Source organism: Saccopteryx leptura, chromosome X (assembly GCF_036850995.1).
Source record: "Saccopteryx leptura isolate mSacLep1 chromosome X, mSacLep1_pri_phased_curated, whole genome shotgun sequence".
Lineage (NCBI taxonomy): Eukaryota > Metazoa > Chordata > Mammalia > Chiroptera > Emballonuridae > Saccopteryx > Saccopteryx leptura.
In genome coordinates, this window is record NC_089516.1 from 54,584,907 (window position 1) to 54,593,030 (window position 8,124).

The following is an 8,124-nucleotide window of genomic DNA, read 5'->3' on the forward strand; positions in this document are numbered from 1 at the left end:
TTTAAAAACAGCAATAAAGTGAGAACGTGAAAAGTGAACCACGACATGGAGAGGAACAGCTGTATATACAGCTGTTTGCTGCAATATGGAATTGGTTTCTCAGCAGCAGACTAACCCATCACTTATTCTGCTTGTCACCTGACCCTTGTGGAAATAAGAACACGAGGAAGTGACAGGAGTTCAGTGTGGAAGGAAAGAAGAGCTCTGATGAGGCCACTCCTCCCCCTCTGTATTACTTACCAGCCCCTGGTTTTTTTCCTTCACAGCATCTGCCACTCTGCCATTTTTCTGGTTCATTCAGGTTTCCTTGTCGCCCCTGCCAGATTGTCTGCTTCCATTGTGACAATTTTATTTATTTTATTTTTTTTTAAATTTTATTTAGAAAATTAAATTTAACAGGGTGACATTGATCAATAAGAGTACATAGATTTCAGGTAAACATTTCTATAGCATTTGAACTGTTGCTTATGTTGTATACCCGTCACCCAATGTCAAATCATTTTCTGTCACCATATATTTGTCCCTCTTTACTTCCTTCCCCAAGCATATTATTCTTGATCACAGCTATCTATTTCAGTCACTGTTCTTATTTTCTTGTTATTGTTTGTATGACCTAGAACACTGAGGTCGCCGGTTCAAAACACTGAGCTTGCCTAGTCAAGGCGCATATGGGAGTTGATGCTTCCTGCTCCTTCTCTCTCTCTCTGTCTCTCTCTCTCTCTCCCATCTAAAATTAATTTTTAAAAAGCAGCATCTTTTTCATAAATCAGCAAAAATCAGCCAGGGAAAAATGATTACATTCTCAATTGCAACAAATATATATTTTATGTTATAAGGTATATAATATTTACTATTGTGTGTGATGCATGTTTTATATAATATATTATATAACATATAATAATATATAATAAACTATGCATAAAGCATAAAGCACTAAAATATGCAGAACCTATAAAAAGGACCTTCAGTAAGATGTTCTTACTAAAGAACATCACTCCAGATTATTTTGACATTTGATTATGCTGCATACCCCTCACCCAAAGTCAAATTGTCTTCCGTCACCTTCTATCTGGTTTTCTTTGTGTCCCTCCCCTCCCCCCACCCGCTCTCTCTCCTTCCTCGCCCCATCCCCCCTACCCCACCCTCCCGTTACCATCACATTCTTGTCCATGTCTCTGAGTCTCATTTTTATGTCCCATCTATGTATGGATTCATATAGTTCTTAGTTTTTTTCTGATTTACTTATTTCACTCCGTATAATGTTATCAAGGTCCATCCATGTTGTTGTAAATGATCTGATGTCATCATTTCGTATGGCTAAGTAGTATTCCATAGTATACCATTTTAAAAATAACCACTTACAATCCTACGAGCCAGAGAAACCCATTATTAAAATTTGTGTATATTGTCTCCTGGTTTTTCACTACACAAATCCAATTTTACATCATTTAGTTCACACAACATAAGTATTTTTAAAATTTTCTTTGTTTTTATCTGATTATAAAAGTCATAACATTCACATTATTAAAATATTAAATCAAAACAGACATATATAAAAATAGAAAGTTAAAAATAACTATAATCCCACCATCTTGTGAGAATCACGTTGGTATTTGAGATAGAGCCTTCTGTACTGTATGTTTTTTTCCACATACACATTTTCTCACAAAGGAATTGTAAACTGCTTTTTTTTTCTATCTTAGGAAGAACTGGTGATCTCATGTGTATCTCTCCTTATCAATACAGAGTGTAATTGAACCAACACTCCATCCTCTATTTCAGTGGTCCCCAACCTTTTTTGGGCCATGGACCAGTTTAATGTCAGAAAATATTTTCACGGACCGCCCTTTAGGGTGGGGCGGATAAATGTATCATGTGACCGAGACAAGCATCAAGAGTGAGTCTTAGACGGATGTAACAGAGGGAATCTGGTCATTTTTAAAAAATAAAACATCGTTCAGACTTAAATATAAATAAAACGGAAATAATGTAAGTTACTTATTCTTTCTCTGTGTACCGGTACCAAATGGCCCACGGACCAGTACCAGTCCGTGGCCCGGGGGTTGGGGACCACTGATCTATTTCCTATGTCTTTCTTACCCCTGTTTCAATTTCTTTCTTTTTCCTTGTAAACCATGTTGTTATGACCTCAATTGGACACATAACTTTGGTACTTGACCATTTTCTCCTTTTGCTGCTTATAAAGGCCTGTTCCACGTACACTTTAAAAAATATTTCCATCGTACATTTTTATGTTTTCATTAGTTAACGTGTACATTTTTAACCTGCCTGGAATAAAATTTGGTTTAAGACTTAAGCTCAGGCCCTGGCCGGTTGGCTCAGTGGTAGAGCGTCGGCCTACCGTGCGGAGGACCCGGGTTCGATTCCCAGCCAGGGCACACAGGAGAAGCGCCCATTTGCTTCTCCACCCCTCCACCGCGCTTTCCTCTCTGTCTCTCTCTTCCCCTCCCGCAGCCAAGGCTCCATTGGAGCAAAGATGGCCCGGGTGCTGGGGATGGCTCTGTGGCCTCTGCCTCAGGCACTAGAGTGGCTCTGGTCGCAACATGGCGACGCCCAGGATGGGCAGAGCATCGCCCCCTGGTGAGCAGAGCGTCGCCCCTGGTGGGCATGCCGGGTGGATCCCAGTCGGGCGCATGCGGGAGTCTGTCTGACTGTCTCTCCCTGTTTCCAGCTTCAAAAAAATGAAAAAATTAAAAAATTAAAAAAAAAAAAAGACTTAAGCTCGGAATTAGCTATATTTTTCTAACTGTTTAATCTGTTTGTGGAACACCATCATTTCTCTACCAGTGTGGAAGAGAAAGCTCAGGTTAGGGAACCTGAGCTCCTATAATATTCCATTAACCATCCACATTTTTTGATATGGATAATTAATATTTCCTCAGATTACAAAAATCCTTTGCCCTCCATACTGACCATAGAACCACATGAAAGATTTGTCTCTAAAGGAACTCTGGAGCTACAGCTATGCTGTATTGATGGAAGCACCAGTCCTACCATTCCTTTCTTATATATCGTTGGCTCTGTTTCTGTTTTAGTCCACTGGTCTAGTCCATCTCTTCCTATGATAATTACAAACCATTAAATCAGTGAAGCTTTAAGACACCTGTTGATATATGGTGGATCAAACACCCTATCACCCTTTGCCCTCAAACCTTTCTACTTCTTTCTCTCCAAAATTTCATTATTATTTATTTACTCTTCTATCTACACTCTAGACAAGCTTAATAAAACCAGAAAAGAAAAATAGTATCTTTGCTATCTTGGGTAATTGCATTAACTTTCTAGATTAAATTTTGTGAGAAATGATATATTTATGACATAAATACTTTCAGTGAAGCTCTTGAAATTTTTACTTATTACTTTAAATCTTGGGTGATGTTCTTTAGTAAGAACATCTTACTGAAGGTCTTTTTTATAGGTTCTGCATATTTTAGTGCTTTACGCTTTATGTATAGTTTATTATATATTATTATATGTTATATGTTATATAATATATTATATAAAACATGCATCACACACAATAGTAAATATTATATACCTTATGACATAAAATATATATTTGTTGCAATTGAGAATGTAATCATTTTTCCCTGGCTGATTATTGCTGATTTATGAAAAAGATGCTGCTTTTTAAAAATTAATTTTAGATGGGAGAGAGAGAGAGAGAGACAGAGAGAGAGAGAGAAGGAGCAGGAAGCATCAACTCCCATATGTGGAACCACTCTGAATATATTGCCATTGTGAAAGGGTATGTACCATACAGGGTAGTTGTGAAGATTTGTTTCATGGCCCACCATATTAAACTTCCTACCATGGTGCTTAGCATATATAAGCATTCAATAAATATTATTTTCCTTTCTGCCTTCCTTCATCTGCAGACTCTTCTTCTATTCCCGAAGGAATAACAGGCTCCTTGGGAATTTACTACTTCCCCACTCCAAAGGATATGGCCATGTAGGTGGCAGTTCCAGCCACCAAACATGATCAGATTTTCTGTTGTCTAGAAGTTGTCTGACTTTCTTCCATTTGCCTGTACTCCCAGAGCCAGCCCATTCTGGTCCCTGCCTCTCTTTCTATAGGCAGAGCTCCTGGTTGTCTGTCTGGACCACATGCTTTCTATGCTTGGTAGCTGTTGTGCCATGGTTCAAGCCATTCTCTCCCACTATTCACTCAAGGCTCTTCTGTGCTATGATTATGTCTGTGGTAAATTTAGCCCACTCTGCTCTTTCACTTGAATAATTGTCCTGAAACACATTCTTCATGTTTAATGCCTTGCTATCATTTCATACATTGTTGATTGCTGACTTTTTAATTATTAAAAAACATGGTATAGTAACACTAACATATTTACTCTTATAGGAGAAAAAGAAACTTTTCATAACTCTATTACTCAACAAGATTAATTTCAAAATTGTATACTGTATTTCCTTCTAGTCTTTTTCCATTTGCATATCTCTTTTGTCACCATATCTCCTTTGCTACTTTTGCATGTAGTTATTAGGTTCTAAATGTTTTACATCCCCAAAGAGATGGAAGGGATATTTTTAGCATCATATGGGAATTGTCTTTAAATTTGAATGTGTTCAAAACAATTTCAAAAGCATTGGAGACATAAAAGAGCATAATGTATTCAGGGAGCAGTGAAATGGACAGTCTTCCTGCATCATAGGGTTTATGTGGGCAGGAGTAGAAGGTATATCAGGGCCAGGTTGGAAAAGGTCTAGAATATCACTTAAAGGAATGTGGTTTGATCCTAGAAGGAGTGCTTGCAGAAGATTTTAAAAAGAAGCTTGCCATGCCTAGGTTTGCATTTCAGAACAGCCACCCTGGTGTAGAAAGGAACAGTAGAGCATGAGATTAGAGGTGACAGGAATATCAATTATGAGACTAGTTGCAGCAATCCAGCAGAAGACCAAGGCAGTGGGGATGCATTCCTGCAAAACAATGGGAGTCGAAGGGGCTTGAACCCCTGCACTATGGACTACTGATGCTATGGGCCAAAGGTATGAAGCATTTCATTCAAGTCTCATACTTTCTTAAAGAACACGTGTCTCCTATAAAGCCACTCTTATCCATCCAGCATTTCCACCCTGACTTCCACCCCTACCTCTCTCCCTACTTTGTTGTTTCAGCAGGCTGTATATTCCCTACAGTAAAACTAATAGTTTGACTTTTTACTCAGGGCTTTCATTCTCAAACAGTTTTGATCATTTGCCTAGAAAACATTTATGAAGCAGGCAGAGAGCTGGGGCTGGAGGGGATTGGATTTGGGAGTGCTCAGCACATACTAAAGAACAAATCAAGCCAGTTCCTTGCCACTGAGAGAAGGTGCCATTCCCACCAAGCCCAGCATATAGGGGCTCATTGGAATATGCTTTAACACTTTTCTTCCTAATAAAATGACTTTCTTCTCAAGAGCAGAGATGTGTCTACTCCTTTGTGTAGTTCCACAGAGTAAAGCATTCAGCTAGACACATACTAGGTGCTTAGTAGGCATCAGATTTGGAACAGTGGAGATTTTGAACACTGTTGGACCACTTCTTATCCATCTTATCTTCCTACAATGGTGCTAACTCCAGCCCTCCCTGAGGAGGCTCGGGGAAAGTAAGAATGGTGTAGGTCAGTGGTTTTCGACCTATTTACACTTGGGGACCAGTGAAAATAGAATTATTTTGGGGACTACTAAAGCAGAAATCACCCTGAGCATAAGCGAATTTGACTAAGATCATTGAGTCTATAATTTTCATACAACATCAGGGTGGTTAACTCTTTTGCAGACTGGCACAAAATATCTGGCAGATGGGACTGTGGACCAGCATTTGAAAAACACTGCTTTAGGTCTTTTGGAAGACTGATATTTGCAGATGTTTCTTAAGACTTCTTCCAGTAGGGTAAAGAGTAGATATACCCTGCTCAGAGAAATGTAGGTAAGGATGGAATGCTGGCAAAATACCAGACCCAGATTTCCCTGATGAGGACAGTATTGCTTCTCATGGACCCTCTGAACTCAGGCTGGAGAGCCAGGGGTCAGATCTGTTTCTGTTTCTGTTTCCTGTTGAAAGCCCAGTGGCAAATGGAGTGGTTGATGAACTTATGCTACTTTAGACACTTTGGTCTCTCTCCGTCCCTCAATTTCATCTCTTCCTCCTGAAGTCATGCCTGCTCCAGAAGCAGAGCTTCATGCTCATTCCTGTTTCTTATTCTACCTATGGAAAGTGTGCCTCCTGAATTTGAGAAATTCCTCTAATGTAAACTCAGCATGTGACCCCCATTCCTGAAGAAAGTCCCCATCAGCCAGCCCTCACCCTTCTTCTCTAATGCTTTTTAACCATGGTGGACAGTGCAGATTTCCTTGAAAACTCTCATTTTGTTATATTGCACTATACTTCCTGGAACTTTTCCTACTTCTGGGCCTCTTCCAAGTGCTCCTTGGTTCCTTTGCCTTCACTGTCTGTGCCTATTACACAGCTGCTACTCATTTGGTTTACTTTAGAAGACACATAGGACTCTTAGTGATCACCTTGTAATAATCAAATGTTGTCATCAGTGGGACAGCTTATACAACAAGTACTGGCAGCTGTGGACCTCAGGGTTGTACCGTAGGGGAGGGAGGTCCTACCTCCTTGCTGAAGTTAAGTTTCCTCAACAAAATATGGTAAAAAACTGAACTCTAATCATTGAAGCAAGTTGGACCTTAGGTAGTAACATGATGCAAACTTAGATTATCTTTACAAGAAACTTGATATTTAAAAATTGTTTTTCATACACTTCTGCCCATGCTTCACATTTCTACCAGTGCTACAAGATAGAACTCTAAACCACTAATTTTCAAACAGTGTGCCCCAATAATTTTTAAAACCTGCAATATCTAACTATTTAGTCAGGGACACTGACCCCTTTTACCTTAGATTGTCAAATTTTAAAAAATGACAACCAACAACACAACAATAGCCATCCAGTATAAAGGAATCAAAACAAAATTGCAACTATTTTTTTTGTCAGATAGGTAAAAATATATTTTTTGTTCTGCCACAAAATTTCAATAATTAGTTTATGTGTGCCACGAGATGAAAAGGTTGAAAATCACTGCTCCAGACTGTAGAGTAACCAAGTTACTGTGGCATCAAAGAATTGAATGGATCAAAAAGATCCATGTGACAAACACACATCTACAATAATAAAGGAAACAGCAATCATCACTATGTAAGGTTGATTAAAAGATGGTACCAGAGCATTTAGCTATTGGGAAGAAAAAAAATCACTGTAAAACCTGAACACATGCCACACTCTGAAATGTATATCAAAGGATTAAAAGTTAATGTAAATAAAAATATTAGATGAAAATATCAGTGAATACTTATATCATCTTTGGATAGGATAGAATATTTTGTGCTTAAAAGCAATAAAATAAATCACAGAGGAAAATCTTAATACAAAAAGTATACTTACATCTAGCATCATAAACTCAATTAAATTGTAAATGGCAGGTAGAGCAAAACATTTGCAAATGAATATAATGGACAGAAGGTTAATATATGAATTGGTCTTAAAACTTGAGGGTAAAAATACTGAGTCTCCAGCAGCTAAGTAGGTGATCCATAGATACAGGCAATTCACTAAAGAAAAATTACAAATACCAGTAAGTATTAAGTCCTACTGCAATTAGTTATCACAGAAATGCAAATAAAGAGAGGATAACTTTGCATTTGTACGAGAGTAATTAAAATTATAGTTTGAGTGAAAGCAAATGAGTATTTTCATTTGCTGGCATTAAGAAAGCAAATTGGTATTTCTTGCCAAAAGGCCTGCTAGACAAGATATATCAACAGTCTCAAAGAGGTTCATATTCTTCTATCTGGTGACATTTCTAAAAGATAATCTGAAATGCAAATAAATATTCATGTAAAAAGACACTAAATCAAAACATTACTAAAGCATTAAATTGAACTAGATTATAGCACATGACAGAATACACTTTAATTAATGCTAGTGGTTTAGGCCAGACAGGTTCATATTGAATTTGGGCTGATGCTAGAGGAAATGCCAAGCTGGAAAACATCAGACCATTGCCTGTTTATTGGACGCTCGCAGAGAGGGACAAGC

At 38.1% G+C, this 8,124-nt stretch overlaps 1 non-coding gene across 1 annotated transcript; it reads left to right on the forward strand.

Moving 5' to 3' along the window:
• The first annotated feature begins 2,323 nt into the window (after window positions 1–2,323).
• On the forward strand, window positions 2,324–2,399 carry TRNAG-ACC (transfer RNA glycine (anticodon ACC)). Its single transcript has one exon. It is a non-coding gene; the product is annotated as a tRNA-Gly (tRNA).
• The last annotated feature ends 5,725 nt before the right edge of the window (window positions 2,400–8,124 follow it).